Consider the following 17,758-nt stretch of genomic DNA (forward strand, 5'->3'; position numbering starts at 1 on the left):
TGTAATCTGAGTTCCCTAGATTATAAATTTTCCATCAGGTTGCTTATAAAGTAGGTATAGTAAATTTACACATGATTAAAATAATTGTGAGGATTCATCATGCATTTCAAAGATGCTGGCATTCTTCACTACATATTTTGGGGGGGGGATTGTAGAGATGAATTAATAATATAAATAGTAATATAGAAAACAATGAAACAACTTATTTCATATTAGTGTTTGATAGTTTATAGTGGTTTTACAGCAATTAAAAAAAATTGAGGTGAAACTCATACGACATACAATTACCTATTTTAAAGAATACAGTTCCCTGGCATTTATTATAATGGTACTGTTGTACAACCATTACCTATTTCTAGTTTCAGAATGTTTCCATTATGCCAGAAGAATACTTCCGTATTCCCCCGACTCCTATCAAAAATCAATACTCTGGCAACCACTTATCTGCTTTCTTTGTGGATTTGCTTATTTGTGATACTTCATATAAATTGGTTAATATGTATCTGGCTTCTTTCACTTACTATAATTTTTAGTGATGCCTCCAAGTTGCAGTTTGTATCAGTATTTATTCTTTTACATAGCAGGATGATACTCTTGTATATATATATATAATAAGTTAATATAATACATATATATTATATGTTAATATATATAAATAATATACCACAATTTTATTGTTCATCTAATACCCATTTTAGCTATCATCAGTTCTGCTATAAGTATTTGTGTACCAATTTCCTTTTTTTTTTTTTTAATTTTTTTATTTATTTATGATAGTCACAGAGAAAGAGAGAGAGGCAGAGACATAGGCAGAGGGAGAAGCAGGCTCCATGCACCGGGAGCCCGACGTGGGATTCGATCCCGGGTCTCCAGGATCGCGCCCTGGGCCAAAGGCAGGCGCCAAACCACTGCACCACCCAGGGATCCCTTGTGTACCAATTTCTGTGTGAACATGTTTTTTCATTTCTTCTGGGTGTATACTTAGGAGTGGAATTGCTGGATCATATTATTCTTTGTGTAGTTTTTGGAGAACTGCCAAACTGTTCTGCACAGTGCACTATTTTACATTTTTGCCAGCAGTGTAGGAATCCTATTGCTCCACATCCTTGCCAACGCTTGTTGTTTTTATTGTTTTGATGAGAAAAAAACTCTTCTGGTTATGGTAGTGTAGTTAAGTTTTGAAATGGAGATGTGTGAGCTCTCCAACGTTTTCTTTAATACTGCTTTGACTAGGGGTATCCAATTCCATATGAATTTGCAATTCCATTTGAAATTTGAGGATTGATTTTTCCATTTCCTTATCCTAGTGAATGTGACGTCGTATCTCAGTGTAGTCTTGATTCGAATTTTCTTAATGACCAATGAAGGGTGATGAGTATTTTGTCATGTGCTTGTTGGCCAGTTGTACATAGTTTTTGGAAAACAATGTCTTTTCAAGTCCAGTGCTTATTTTTAAAAATTGAATTTTTTGTCTTCTTGTTGTTGTGTTAAAAGAACTCTTTATTTGGGTACTAGATCCTTCTCAGATACATGATTTACAAGTATTTTCTCCCATTCTGTGAGTTATCTTTTAATTCACTTTGTAGTTTCCTTTTTCTTTTTTTAAAAAGATTTTAAAAATTTATTCATGAGAGACACACAGAGAGAGAGGCAGAGACATAGGCAGAGGGAGAAGCAGGCCCCTTGTACGGAGCCTGATGTGGGATTTGATCCCAGGACCCCGGGGTCACGACCTGAGCCAAAGGCAGACGGCTGAACCGCTGAGCCACTCAGGCATCCCCTACTTGGTAGTTTCCAAAGTTTTAGAGTTTCATGAGGTACAGTTCATCTTTTTTTTCCTTTAAGTATATCTGTTTGCTGTCATATCTAAGGAACAATTGCTAAGAATTTCATAGTTTTAGCTCTCATTTTTAGGTATTTGAACTATTTTGAGTTAAGGTTTATGTATGATGTATAAAGTAAGAGTCTAGCTCTTCATTCTATTTCATGTGGATATCAAATTATACCAACATCTTTTGTTGAAGAGACTGCTAAGGAAGCTTCCTTCGATTCCTGGTTTTCTGAGTGTTGTTTTTAGCATGATAGAATGTTGAACTTTGTCCAGTGCTTTTCTTGGGCAAATGATCAGGTGTTTAATTTTTTTCCTTTTGTTTTGTTAATGTGGTTTATTACATTGGTGATATTATATTGAGCCATTCTTGCATTTCTGGGGTAAGTCTCACTTGGTCATGGTATATAATTTTTTTTAATATGGTATTGTATTTGGTTTGCTAATATTTTGTTGAGAATCTTTACATGTGTATTTATGTACTTTAAAATATATTTTTTGCATATATATTATATGTTTTTGCATGTATGTTTATAAGAACATTGGCCTGTAGTATTACATCATCTTGTGATGTATGGAAGAGTTTGGGTAGGATTGGTATTAGTTCTTTTTTCAATGTTTAAAACTTATTAATTTCCTATTGAAGTATTGATATACATTATATTAGAATCAGGTGTACAAAATGATTAGATAGTTATATAGGTTTTAAAGTAATAATCACAATAAGTCTGTCTACCATCTGTTACCGTACAAAGTTAAATTTTTGTCTTGTGATGAGAACTTTTAAGATTTACTTTTTAAGCATCATTTAAATTTGTAATACGGTATTATTGACTCTAGTCACTGTGCTGTGCATTATATCCCTATGACTTATTTTATAACTGTAAGTTTGTACCTGTTGATCTCCTACACCCACTTTTTTAGTATATGTGCTGCCAAAGTGAGCACTACACCCACTTTTTTACACCCCAACATTCTTTCCCTCTGGCAACCCCTAGTCTGTTTTTTTCTTTGTATGAGTTTTGCTTTGTTTTGTTTTTAGATTCCACTGATGAGTGGAATCATATGGTAGTTGTCTTTCTCTGACTTATTTCACTTAGTGTAATAATCCACAGGTCCATGCATGTTGTCACAAATGGCAAGATTCCATTCTTTGTGTGGCTCAGTAATATTCCAGTGTATTTTATTATTTATTATTTCTTTATTTAATTTCTTTATTTTTTTTAGAGTAAGAGAGGGTCAGAGGAGGAGGGAGAGAGAGAATCTTAAGCAGGCTCCATGCAGGGCTTGATTTCACAATCCTCAGATGATGGCCTGAGCCTAAATCAAGAGTTGGATGCTTAACAGCCTGAGCCACCCAGGTGGTCTTATACCACATTTTCTTTATCCATTCATCATCTGTGGATCTATGTTAGGTTGCTTCCATATCTTGGCTATTGTAAATAATGCTGCAGTGAACATATGGATGCATATATTTTTTCCAATTAGAATTTTCATTATCTTTTGGATAAATATGTTTCATTATCTTCCACAGAAGTGGAATTGCTGGATTGTATGGTAGTTCTATTTTTAACTTTTTAAGGAATCTCCATACTACTTTCCATAATGACTTTACTGGTTTGCATTTCCTTAACAGTGAACAAGGTCTCTTTTCTTCTTACTAACCCATGTTATTTCTTGTCTTCCTGAATAACAGCCATTTTGATAGGTGTGAAGTGGTATCTCATTGTAATTTTTTTTTTTTTTTAAGATTTTACATATTATTTGATGGCACAAGCAAGGGGAGTGGCAGACAGAGGGAGAGGGAGAAGCGGTTCCTCACTGAGTGGGGAGCCCAATATGGAGTTCTGGGTTAATGACCTGAGCTGAAGGCAGATGCTTAACCGACTGACCCACCCAGGCGCCCCTCATTGTAGTATTTTTGTTTTGTTTTACCACCTTACCAGGTCATTTATATTAAAACGATATACAGCTTGTGTTGTAGCTGATCTTCAGAACTTTCTTCATCTAGCAAAATTAAAACTGTACATGTTGAACAACAGTGTCCCCTTTTCTTATCCCTAGCCCCTTCTGACAACCACTATTCTATTTTCTCTATGATTTTGACTAGTGTTCTTATAAGTAGAATCATGGAGTATTTGTCTTTTGTTTTCATTCAGCTTAGTATCCTGTAGGTTTATACCGGTTGTAGCATATGGCAAGATTTCCTTCATTTTTAAGAATGGATTTTTTTTTTAAGAATGGATATTGTTCCATTGTTTGTGTATACCAAATTTTTGTTTTTTTAAATTTTATTTTATAATTTTGTGTAATCTCTACACCCAACGTGGGGCTCCAACTCATGACCCCAAGCTCCAATGTCACATGGTCTACTAGCTCAGCCAGCCAGCCACCCCATACCAGATTTTCTTTATTCATTTGTTGGTGGATATTTAGACTGATTTTTCCTTTTGGCTGTTATGAATAGTGTTGCACACATGCTTTGTAGTTTTTATTTGTATTTCCCTAATGATGAGTGATGTCTTGAGCAACATTTCTTGTGCCTTTTAGCCATCTGTGTGTCTTCTTCAGAAAAATGTCCCATCAGCTCTTCCACCTATTTTTTAAAAATTATTTTTTCCATACTCATTTAAAAAAAAGATATTTATTTATTAGAGAGAGAGGGAAAACACATGTAGCGGGACGGGCAGAGGGAGAAGCAGGGAGCCTGATGGGAGACTTGATCTCAGAACCCTGAGATCATGACTTGAGCCACAGGTAGCCGCTTAACCCACTGAGCCACTTAGGTGCCCCCATGCCTATTTTTTAATTGAATTGTTGTTACTGAGTCGTATGAGTTCTTTAGGATATTAACCCCTTTAACAGATACATGATTTGCAAGTATCTTTTCCAGATCTGTAGTTTCCTTTTTATTTTGTCAATAATTTTCTTTGCTATGCAGATGCATTTTATTTTGATATCATATTGATATCAAACTAAATATTGATATTTATTTTTGCTTTTGTTGCCATTGCCTTTGGAGTCAGATCACAAAAAATTTGGGCATATTGATGTCAGGGAGCTTAATACATACTTTTCCTTTATAGTTTTATGGTTTTTAGTCTTAACATTCTGATCTTTAATCAATGTGAGTTGATTTTTGTTTGTAAGGTGGTAGTCCAGTTGCATTCTTTTTGCAAGTGGCTGTCTAGTTTTTTCAGCTGCATTTATTAAAGAGATTTGTACTTTCCCCATTGTATATTCTTGTCTACTTTGTTATAAATTAATCGACCATATATGTATGGATTGATTTCTGGGCTTTCTATTCTGTTCCATTGCTCTGTGTGTCTATTTTTATATGAATATCTTGCTATTTTGATTACTGTAGCTTTGTAATATAGTTTGAATTGAGGGAATGTGATGCCTCTAGCTTTGTTCTTCTTTTTCAAGATTGCTTTGGCAATTTAGCGTCTTTGTGATTCCATACAAATTTTAGGATTTTTTATTCTGTTGTGAAAAATGTCACTGGAATTTTGATGGGGATGTATTGAATATGTAGATTGCTTTGAGTAGTGTGGTCATTTTAACAGTATTCTTGCAGTGCATGAGCATGGATCATCTTTCCATTTATTTGTGTTTTCTTTAGTTTCATTCATCAACTTCTTAAGAGTTTACAGTGTACGTGCTTTTCATCTCTTCAGTTAAATTTATTCCTATATTATTTTATTCTTTTTGATATAATTGTAAATGGAAGTTTTTCCTCAGTTTCTCTTTCTGGTAGTTTATTGGTGTATAAAAATGCAACATGTGTACTCTGCAATGTTATTGAATTCATTTATTAATTTTAACAGTTTTATGGGTGGAATCCTTAGGGTTTTCTATATATGAAGTATCTACAAATAGTTACAGTTTTACTTTTTCTTTTCTTTTCCAATTTGGATGACCTTTATGTCTTTCTCATGTGTAATTGCTCTGACCAGGACTTCCAGTACTAATGTTGATGCACATTCTTTTTTTTCTTAAGATTTTATTTATTTATTCATGAGAGACACACATACACAGAGAGAGAGAGAGAGAGAGAGAGGCAGAGGGAGAAGCAGGCTCCACGCAGGGAGCCTGACGTGGGACTCGATCCAGGGTCTCCAGGGTTGCGCCACTAGAGCTGCCCAGTGATGCACATGTTTTTTAAGGTTGGTTGGTTGGTTTGTTTGTTTGTTTATTTATTTATTTATTTATTTATTATTTTTAAAGATTTTATATATTCATCCATGAGAGACACAGATGGAGAGGCAGAGACACAGGCAGAGGGAGAAGCAGGCTCCACACAGGGAGCCTGATGATGGACTCGATCCTGGGTCTCTAGGATCATGCCCTGGGCTGAAGGCAGGCGCTAAACCGCTGAGCCACCCAGGGATCCCCTATTTATTTATTTTAGTGTGAGAGTGAGAGCTCGAGTAGGGGTGGGTGGTGGGGGAAGAGAGAGAGAGAGAGAGAGAGAGAGAGAGAGAGACTCTCAAGCAGACTTCCTGCCAAGCACGGAGCTTAACATGGGGCTCCATCTCATGACCCTGAGATCACGACTTGAGCCAGAATCAAGAGTCAGACTCAACCAACTGAACCCTCCAGACACCATGTGTTCCTAATCTTAAAGATTTTCAGCTTTTTGCTGTTACGATATTGGCTGTGGGCTTGTCATATATGTCATTTATCATGTTGAAATGTGTTTTCTCTGTACATACTTCTAACGTAAAAGTTAAAAGTTCTTATGAACGGATTTTGAATTTGTCAACTATTTATCTGAATCTGTTGAGATGATCATAAGATTTTTATCCTTTATTTTGCTAATATGGTATCTCTCATTGATTTGGGAATGTTGAACCGTCTTTGCATCCCTGGACTAAAATCCCACCCACTTAATCATAGTGTATTATTGATTCATCTATATTCATCAGAGACATCGGCTGGTAATTTTCTTTTCTTTTCTTCTTTTCTTTTCTTTCTTTTTTTTTTTTTTAATGTGGTTTCTTGTCTGGTTTTGGTATTAAGGTAATGCTGGCCTAGTAAAATTAGTTTGGAGATAGTTCCTCCTTTTCAATTTTTGGGAAATGTGTTAGAAGGATAGATATTAAATCTTTGAATGTTTTGTAGAATTTACCAGTGAAGTTGTCTGGCTCTGGAGTTTGGTTTGTTAGGAGGTTTTTGATTACTGATCCAATCTCCTTACCCAAAATTGGTCCATTCACATTTTCTTCATGATTCAGTCTTGGAAGATTTTGTTTCTAGGAATTTATGCATTTCTTCTAGGGTGTCCAGTTTGTTGGTGTATAATTGTTCACAGTAGTCTCTTACCTTTTTTTTTTTTTTTTTTTTATTTTTTATTTATGATAGTCACAGAGAGAGAGAGAGAGGCAGAGACACAGGCAGAGGGAGAAGCAGGCTCCATGCACTGGGAGCCTGATGTGGGATTCGATCCCGGGTCTCCAGGATCACGCCCTGGGCCAAAGGCAGGCGCCAAACCGCTGCGCCACCCAGGGATCCCTGTCTCTTACCTTTTTATTTCTTTGGTATCAGTTGTAACTCCTCTTTCATTTCTTTTTTTTTTTTTCATTTCTGATTTTATTTGAACCCTCTTTTTTTTTTTGGTTGGTAAGTCTGCTAAAGTTTTGTGAATTTTATGTTTTCAGAGAATCAGCTCTTAGTTTCATTTATCTTTTTTTAAGTCTCCATTTCATTTATTTCTGCTCTGATCTTTATAATTTCATTCTTTCCACTAACATTGGGCTTCACTTGATTTTTTTTTTTTTTTTTTAAGATTTTATTTAGTAGAGCAGAGAGCACATGCAGAGAGTTAGGGGGAGAGGGGCAAAGGGAGAGGGGGAAGCATACCCCCTGTTGAGCAGAGAGCCAAATGGGGAGCCCCCAGTCCCAGAACCATGGGACTATGACCTGAACTGAAGGCAGTCGTTCAACTTACTGAGCCACCCAGGCACCCCTGATTTTCTGATTACTTTAAAGTTAGATTGTTTGAAATTTTTCTTGTTTTTGAGGTACGCCTGTATTGCTATAAACTTCCCTCTTAGGATAGCATCTGCTGCATTCCATAGATTTGGTATGTTATTTGGTTTTCATTTGTTTCAAGGTGTTTTTAATTTCTCCCTTGATTTCTTTGTTGATCCATTGGCTGTTCAAGTAGCCTGTTGTTTAGTCTGCACGTATCTGTGATTTTTCTTGTATTTTTTTCTTGCAGTTGATTTCTAGTTTTATATCATTGAGATAGGAAAAGATGCTTGATGTCATTTCAGTCTTCTTAAATTTATTGACAGTTAATTTGTAGTCTAACATGATTTGTATTGGATAGTGTTCCATGTGCACTTGAAAAAACTTTTCTACACGTGTTTATTAACAAATTTTTGTGCCATTGTTTCCTTCTGATTTTTTTGACTGGATGATCTATCCATTGATGTACATGGGGCGTTAAAGTCCCCCACTATTACTGCATTGCTATCAATATTTCCATTTATTTATTTATATATATTTTAAAGATTTTATTTGAGAGGGCAAGCATGAGTGATAGGAGAGCATGAGTGGAGGCGGAAAGAGGGGCAGAGAGAGAGGGAGAAGCCTACTTTTTGCTGAGCATGGAGCCTGATGCAGGGCTCAATCCCATGATTCTGAGATCATGACCTGAGCTGAAATCAAGATTCAAATGCTTAACCAACTGAGCTACCCAGGCACCCTGGGTCTTGTTTTAAATCTATTCAGGCATTCTGTGTCTTTTAAAGTATTTAGTTCTTTTACCTTTAATTATTAGTGGGTATGTATTTGCCATTTTGTTGTTTCTCTCTGTTTTGTAGTTCCTATTTTTTTCTTCCTGTGTTTTCTTCCCTCTTGATTTGATGACTTTCTACTTAAGGACAGCAATTTAACATTCTACTTTCAATGTAATGATAGTAAGTAAAGTTTGCATTCTAAAGCTCATTTATTTACTCCTCTTCCCCACACTTTGTTTTTAATGTAACATTTTGTAGTTTTAAATTTTGTGTCTATCCTAATTAACTATTGTTATTTTTACTACTTCTGCTTTTTAATCTGTATACTAGTTTTATAAGTGATTAATCCACTACCTTATCTTACCTTCATCAGTGAGATTCTTTTTTCTTTTTTATTTTTTTATTTATGATAGTCACAGAGAGAGAGAGAGAGAGAGGCAGAGACACAGGCAGAGGGAGAAGCAGGCTCCATGCACCAGGAGCCCGACGTGGGATTCGATCACGGGTCTCCAGGATCGTGCCCTGGGCCAAAGGCAGGCACCAAACCGCTGCGCCACCCAGGGATCCCCATCAGTGAGATTCTTTACTATTATATGTCTTTTTTCTTTTTTCTTAAGATTTTGTTTATTTGGGAAAGATAGAGTGTGTGAGTGGTAGGGAAGGGCAGGAAGAAGCAGACTATCTGCTGAGCAGGGAGCCCGATGGTGGGGTTAGATTCCAGGACCCTGAGATCATGATCTGAGCCAAAGGCAGATGCTTAACCCAGTGAACCACCCAGGTGCCTCTCATCTGTCTTTTTCTTATAATGTTTTTTCCAACTTGAAGTGCCTTTAACATTTCTTGTATGGCTAGCTGGTTTAGTTGTGATGAACTCTTTGATTTTTGTTTATCTGGACAGCCTTTTATCTCATTCTGAAAGTACTTTAAAAAAATATTTTATATTGTTAAATAATTTCCTTACCCAGTGTGGGGCTTGAACTTAACAACCCTGAGATCAGGAGCCACTTGCTCTACTGACTGAGCAAGCCAGAAACCCCTTCTCTTTCAATTCTGAATGGTAACTTTGCTGGGAAAATATTCTTGGAAGTTTTTTCTCCCATCAGTGCTTTGAATACATTATGCATCTCCCTTTTGGTATGCTAAGATTCTGCTGAGAAATGTGTTAATAGTCTTATGGGGGGGGGGGTCCCTTGTATATAAGAAGTTTTTGTTTTTGCTTCTTTGAAATTCTCTCCATATTTAAGTCTTGACATTTTAATTGTATGTATTGTGTTGTGGGTCTCTTCAGGTTTATCTTCTTTGAAACTCTGGGCTTCCCGGATTTGGGTATTTGTTTCCTTCCACACGTTAGGGAAGTTTTTAGCTATTTCTTAAAGTAAGTGTTCTGCCCTTTTCTCTCTTTTCTTTATGGAATCCTTATAATGTGAAATGTTATTCTGCCTAATGTTGTCCTGAAGTACCTTAAGCTAACTTCACTTTTTAAAATTCTTTTTTTTTTTCTCCCCTCTGTTTTGGTGTGTTAACATTGCCCTGACTTCCTGATTGCTCATTGTTTCTTATGCTTCATCTAGTCTACTGTTGAACTTCTCTACTGTAGTTTTCAGTTTGGTTATTGTATTCTTCAGATTTGGGACTTTGGTACTTCCTTATGTTCTCTGTCTGTTGCTGAAGTTTTTGCTGTTTTCACTGATTCTTTTCCTGAGTTCACTGAGCATCATAATAACCATTACTTGGGACTCTTAATCAGGTAAACTATGTATCTCCATTTCATTAGTGTTTTTCTCTGGGGTTTTATCTTGTTCTTTTGTTGGGAACATATTCCTCCTCTTTCTGTTGTCTGACTCTCTGTGTTTGTGTCTGGGTATTAAGCAAAACAGCTATCTCTCACAGTCCTGAAGGAGTGGCCTTGTGTAGGAGATGAATCTTATCCTTTAAACAAACTTGCCCTAGCTCTTGGCTTTCTTTAGTCTTTGTAATTGTCTAAGCTGCCTGATTTATTCTTCATAGGTCCAGTTGTTGAGGAAGTGCCAACATCTGCGAGTATTCCAGAGGGAGGGATCTCATTCTGCCTCTAGTTTCAGGCTAATTAGAAACTAGACCTGTAGGCAGGCAGCAGCTTTTAATTTATCGGAGATATATACAGTCCAGTGGGATGGCATTTGTCATGCTGGACTCCAGACCAGGGAGTCTGTATGTGTCCTCTTGGTTGACAGTTGTAAAAATCAGGGCTCCTGGAGAATGTGAGCTCTTGTGGGAAGTACTGGCAAGGTGTAGAAAGGCCAGGGGAGAATGCAGAGATGGTGTCCACTGGTCTGTGTTCCCTGAGAGCACATTTATAGCCTCCTTGTGAGGGGAAATTCTGAGTCATGCTCTTTAGCTGAAGCTTCAGTATAAGGAAGTAGATCTCTGCACAGGAAGATTGGGGATGTGTTTTCTTCTGTTGTCTGTGCAGTGCTCTGTGGTTGGTAAAGTGCCAAGATCTGTGTTTCTGTTTCAGACCCACTGAGGCCTGAAGCACAATTCTCCCTGGCCATTAGGGCAAGCCATTAAAGAGCATACCCTGTGTGAGCTTTGTACAGCCACTGGCTTTGGCAGGGTAGTGAGGGTTTTGTGGGAGCAGGGCGCACTTAGAAATGTTACCAGGTTAGAGGGAGAGTGTAAATATGACTCCTGCTAGCACTGGTGCTAGCAATGTATGAGGACTATGCAAAAATGATGCCTGTCAGTGCCTCTACCGTCAAGGGAGTTCTAACAGTCTCCTTTTCCTTTGGCAGATGCCTTAATATTAGCAAATGAATCTTCAGTTATGATTCAGGAGCTTTTTCAAACCGCTTTTTATGCTCGCCCCCAGGGCAAATGAATCCTTGTGTGAGCCCTTTAATAGTGAAGTCTCTGTTCCCTATAGCCCTTCTGGTCCTCTTGGATATAAGCCCCATTGGTTTTCAAAGCTTGGCATTTTAGGGGCTTATCTCTGGTGAAGATCCCTAGAGTTGAGGTGCCTGTTGTGGATCACAAGTCCTTCACTTCTCAGAGAGAAACTCTCTTTGTAGGATCCTTCCTGATTGTATTTTGTCATGCTCAGGGTAGGATTGTAGAGGAGACTATGCCTATCCTTCAGGTCTTGTCATAGCCCTTTTATCCTTTGTTGTAGAGGAGCTGTTCAGCTAGTTTTCAGATCTTTTTCAGAGGTAATTTTATATGTAGCTGTAGATTTTTTTTGTACCTGTGGGAGGAGGTGATTTAAGATCTTCTCACGCTGCATCTTGAACCACCTCCAATGTTCTTTTTAAAATATTTGGTAGAATTCACCAATGTAGCCATCTAGACCTGAGCTTTTCTTTGGAAGTTTTTGATTATTGATTTTCCTGTTACAGGCATGTTGAGGTTTTTTTTCTTCTTGAGATCATTTTGGTAATTTCAGTGTTTTTACACATTTGTCCTTTTCATTTAGATTATCTAATTTGTAAGTGTATAATCATTCATAGTGTTATTCTCTTACAGTTTTTTATAAACTGTATAATTTAATATCCATATGAGAGACTTAATACCCATATGAGAGACTGATAGTACAGTAGTCCTTCTTTTTATCCATGGGAATACATTCTTGGACTCCCAGTGACTGCCTGAAATTATAGTTTATAGTCAACCCTACATATAATATGTTTTTTCTCATACATACACAGCTGTGATATACCTAGTTTATAAACTAGGCACAGTAAGAGATCAATAATGATAAATGTACAATAGGACAATTATAACCATCTACTCTAATGAAAGGTATGAGAATGTGGTCTCTAAAAATATATTATTGTACTATGCTCACCTTTTTCTTGTAATGATATGAGATGATAAAATACCTATGCGATAAGATGATAAAATGCCTATATGATGAGATGATAAAATGCCTAAGTGATGAGACAAGGTGAGGTGAATGACAGTTATTGTGACGTAGCATTAGGCTACGATTTATCTTCTGATAAGTCAGAAGGAGGATCACCTGCATTTTTGGACCATGGTTGACCACAGGTAATTGAAACAGCAGAAAACAATAAGGGTGTGGGGGTTGGGGGGACTAATGTCTTTACTTTCATTTCTGATTTTCTTTATTTGCATTTTGTTTATTTTTTTATTAACTAAAGGCTAATTTTTAGTTTCATTGTATTTTTCTATTTTCTATTAATCTGTGCTCTAGTTTTTATTATTTCCTTCTTGATGCTGGCTTTGGGCTTAGTTTGCTCTTTTCTGCACTTACTTTAGGTATAAAGTTAGGCTATCAATTTGAGGTAATTCTTCATTTTTAATATAGGCAATTACAGCTATAAATTACTTTTAATGCATTGTTTTTGTTATATCCTAATGTTTTGGTAACATTTGTATTTTCATTTTCATTAGCTTCAACTTGTTTTCTAATTTTCCTTGAGATTTATTCTTTGAACTATTTTTTATTTAAAAGTAGATTAATAGCCACCTGGGTGGCTCAGTCAGTTAAGCCTCTGCCTTTGGTTCGGGTCATGATCCCCTGGGATTGAGTCCCACATTGGGCTCCCTGCTCAGCCAAGGAGTCTGCTTCTCTCTCTCTGTCCCTCCATCCTGCTCATGCATGTGCATGTGTGCTCTCTCACACAAATATTTTTTAAAAAAAGAGTGGATTCATATTGCTAATTTTCCAGGTTTTCTTCTGTTATTTCTAGTTTCATTCCATTGTGGTTGGAGAAAATACTTTGTAGGTTTCAGTGAATATAAATTTATTTAGGATTATTTTGTTGCCTAACATATAGTTAATCTTTGAGAATGTATTCTTGAGAAGAGTGTATATTCTCCTTTCGGGTGGGATGTTGTGTACATGTCTGTTATATCTAGTTAACTTATAGTATTGTTCAGGTCCTTGCTTTCCTTACTGGTCTTCTATCTAGATGTTCCAGCCATTGCTGAGAGTGTGCCTTTTGAATCTCCAAGTATCATTATCCAACTATCTGTTTCTTCTTTCAGTTCTCCTTGTTTGCGTTTGTATTTTGGGGCTTTTCGCTTGCTTATAATTGTTATTTTCTTGTCTAATTAATCCTTTTATCAATATCCAGTGTCTGTTTTTTATAACAATTTTTAGCTTGAAATGTATTTTGTTTGCTATTGATATCAACATACCAGTTCTCTTTTGGTTACTAGTTGCTTGAAAGATCTTTTTCATTTTTATTATTTTTTTTTAAATTTATTTATTCATGATAGTCACACGGAGAGAGAGAGAGAGGCAGAGACACAGGCAGAGGGAGAAGCAGGCTCCATGCACCGGGAGCCTGACGTGGGATTCGATCCCGGGTCTCCAGGATCGTGCCCTGGGCCAAAGGCAGGCGCCAAACCGCTGCGCCACCCAGGGATCCCTCTTTGTCATTTTTAAAAGTTTTCAAGCTATTTGTGTCTTTGGGTCTGTGGTAAGTCCCTTATAAGGAGCATATTAGAAGATCATATTTTAAATCAGTTTTGCCAATCTTTGTCTTAACTGATGAGTTTAAGCCTTTTACATGTATAGTGTTTACTGGTAAGAACTACTGCCACTTTACTGTTTGTATGTGTTACTGAAACCTCTGTTTTATTATCTTTGTGGTCAGGCAGTGACCTGATAGTTCCTTGAGTGCTTGGATCTAGAAAAGAAAGGGAAAAAAAGTCTTAAATTTCTTTAACAGATGTTGCCCAGGAAGCCACTTTAGCCAATGGAATTGAAATAGTGGCTGGCCTCTGTGGTAGTCCCACAGTTATTTACCAGGCAGATACACTTAACCCCATTTTTTGGAAGACATGAAGCCCCTTTTGTCCACCCTAGCACGAGTAAGCTTCACCAGGAATGTAAACTGCCATACCTATACGTGTTTGTCTCTCTGCTGGTTGGGGGGAATGGTGGCTACTACACAAAGTATAGAAATTCATCAAAATTTACTAGCCTCTTTGTTCATTAAGCGCTCTTGTGTTAGGGCAATTGTTTGACTAGACTCCAGAGTTCTAAAATAATTGATTCTCATAGTTCTTGCCAGCTCAATATTGTTTCAGTGGTGGGACTGATTCTTAGAGATTCTTTCTCTGCCATCTTCTGTGATGTCATCTTAACTTTTACTTTTATATGCAGTTCACTCTTGAGCAATAGGAATTTGAACTGTGCAGTCCACTTATGTGGATTTTTTTTTATAAAGACAGTACTGTAAATGTATTAACTATTACTTTTAAAGTATGATTCTCTTAGTATTTTCTTTTTTTCTGGCTTACTTTAATTGTAAGAATACACTAGGTAATAATACAACAAAAATGTATTCGTTGACTGTTTATGTTGTTGGTGAGGCATCTGGTCAATAGTAGGCTGTTAGTAGTTCAAGTTTTAGGGAGTCAGAGTTATATGTGGATATTTGTACAAGTCAGAGCCCTGACCCCCATGTTGTTCAAGGGTCAAGTATATTGACATTTTATTTAAACAATTTGCTGGCGAAAGCCTGTGAATGAGCCTGAATAATTGAAGTGAATTTTATTTTATTTTTTTATTTTTATTTTTATTTTTTTAAATTTTTTTATTTATTTATGATAGTCACAGAGAGAGAGAGAGAGAGAGGCAGAGACACAGGCAGAGGGAGAAGCAGGCTCCACGCACCGGGAGCCCGACGTGGGATTCGATCCCGGGTCTCCAGGATCGCGCCCTGGGCCAAAGGCAGGCGCCAAACCGCTGCGCCACCCAGGGATCCCTTGAAGTGAATTTTAAGTTTTATTTTGAGTGATCATATAACTGAAGTTACAAAGTTATATTTGCTGATTTAATATTTAATATTGGCCAATATTTGTTGGAAATAATTTTAACTATTAGTGATTTTTATTTTATTTTGTTTTTTAAATTTATTTTAAAGATTTTATTTATTCATGAGAGACACAGAGAGAGAGGTAGAGACATAGACAGAGGGAGAAGCAGGCTCCCTGCTAGGAGTCTGATTGCGGCACTTGATCCCAGGACCCTGGGAACATGACCCGAGCCAAAGTCAGATGCTCAACCACTGTGAGCAACCCAGGTGCCCAATGAATTTTATTTTAAATTAATGTAAAAGAATAGCCATATTACATTTGAATCCATAAAACCTAACTCGTGTAGTAAAATTGAGGGCAAAGAAATAGATCTTCATTTTTTATGATGTTAATTAATATACTGCATTTGAAGTTTCAAAGGGTTAAAAAAAGAATGGATTTGTAAAACGATGGTAGCTACTTTCTATTGAGCTACTGCTGTATTCTTAGAATACCAAAAGATGCATTAGATTATCTGTTTTTATCCTCATACCATTCCTGTGAGGTAGGTATTTTCGCTTTTCATTTGAAAAAGTTGATGCTCAGGGAGGTTAAGTGTATTAATTTGGTGGGGGAAGGGGATGTGAACACCATACTAGGTGTTAAGTCACAGAGGTAGGAAAATAAGTTCAGGTCTTTCCAGCTTTTTTATTTTACTGAGCTGCTTTTGATAATGACATATAATGACTTTTAGGACTTGCCTGAAAAAGTAGAATGAAGAACTACTTATCGTGTAGGACTTTTTTCCTATGATGAGATATTAGGTACTGAAGTTTTCATTGAAGTAGCGCTTCTTTTTTGGTAAGGTTTTTTACGTAGTTCACCTTTGAACAACATAGGTTTGAACTGCATAGATCCACTTATATGCTGATTTTTTTTTCCAATACGGATATTAGAAAATTAAAAAAAAAGCTTGCTTCTGAACCATGTAGCCTAGAATTACTGAAAAAGTTAAGAAAATGTGAGGTATGTCATGAATGCATAAAGTGTATGTAGATACTCATCTATTTTTTCTTTTGCTACCATAAAATATGCACGAATCTATGATAAAAAGTTAAAAGTTGTCAAAACTTATGGACACAAATACAGACCATAGTTGGTGCCAATTGCAGTCAAGAGAAATGTAAACAAACATAAAAATGCAGTATTAAGTGATAACTGCATAAAATTAACTGGTACATAACGGTTCTATTGTAATAATTTCGTAATGACCTCATGTTGCTATTGTAGTGAGCACAAGTGTTGTGAGTATTTACTTAAAACACTAGGTGACATTAATCATCTCTACGTGAGCAGATCATCTTTCCTGTAAATTGCATATTGTAGTAAAAATAGTGATCTCTTGCTGTTCTCGTGTGTTTTTTTGTCGTGTTCAGTGCAACACCGTAAACTTTGAATAACACCATGGGACCCATTCAAAGTGCCACTCGTGATGTTGGAAGTGGTCCCAAGCAGCAGCAGAGAAGAGTTATTATATTACAAAAAGTATTTGAATTGCTTGATATATACTGTAGATTGAAGTCTGCATCTGAGTTCCCCACCATTTCAATATAAATGATTCTAGCATAAAGGCCATTGTTTAATAAAAGAAGTAAAAAGGAAACTTACAGAAGTTGTTGCTGTACTTACACCAGCAGGTGTGAAAATCTTGCACTTTTTGCAAAATATTTTGTATTGAAAATGCAGTTTTATGCATTATTATTGTAAAAATGATTCATCTATATAGATTCTAATATGACTTGAGAAAAAGTGAAGTAATTATATAACATCTTTAAACAAAAGGAATGTAAAGGATCTGAAGTTGGAGAATTTAATGTGCCAGCAAAGGACGGTTTGATAATTTAAGAAAATGGGTTGCCTTAAGAAATGTCAAGAGAATAGGAGAAGCAGCTTCTGTTGACGAAGAGACAGCAGATGAATTCCCAGATGCATTAAAAAAAATCATTGAGGAGAAAGAAAACTGCTTGAACAGATTTTTAATACAAACAGTAATGCCTTATTCTCCAGGGAGGGGTGGTGGAAGCTGCAAGGGACATTTATTAGTAAGGAAAGCAACAAGCACCAGGATTTAAGGCAGGAGGGGATAGGCTAACTTAACTGATCTCAAGACTGTCCTTACCTGTGAACCCTTGAAGGGGAAAGAGCTATCAGCTGCCAGTCTTGGTTGTACAACAAGAGGTATGGATAGGGGATGCCTGGGTGGCTCAGTGGTTGAGCACCTGTCCCTTGCTCAGGGCGTGATCCCTCAGTCTCAGGATTGAGTCCCACATTACGCTTCCTGCCTGGAGCCTGCTTCTCCCTCTGCCTACATCTCTGCCTTTCTCTCTCTGCTTCTCTCTCTGTGTCTTTCATAAATAAAATCTTAAAAAAA

General features: G+C 36.7%; 1 protein-coding gene across 9 annotated transcripts in view; it reads left to right on the forward strand.

Annotated features, from left to right (window-relative positions):
• STAG1 (STAG1 cohesin complex component) overlaps positions 1-17,758 on the forward strand; it is a 393,663-nt gene that overhangs the window by 28,774 nt on the left and 347,131 nt on the right. For 2 of the 9 annotated variants that reach the window (XM_072792611.1, XM_072792610.1), the window contains exon 2: positions 8,991-9,150. The exons of 6 other annotated variants lie outside the window; for them this stretch is intronic. The gene's annotated coding sequence lies outside the window, so the exon portion shown is untranslated. Of the gene's footprint in view, positions 1-8,990; positions 9,151-10,140; positions 10,325-17,758 lie in introns of those variants that run through there. One more of the 9 variants, XM_072792614.1, reaches the window with a different exon arrangement.

This window comes from Canis lupus, chromosome 22, assembly GCF_048164855.1.
Source record: "Canis lupus baileyi chromosome 22, mCanLup2.hap1, whole genome shotgun sequence".
NCBI lineage: Eukaryota > Metazoa > Chordata > Mammalia > Carnivora > Canidae > Canis > Canis lupus.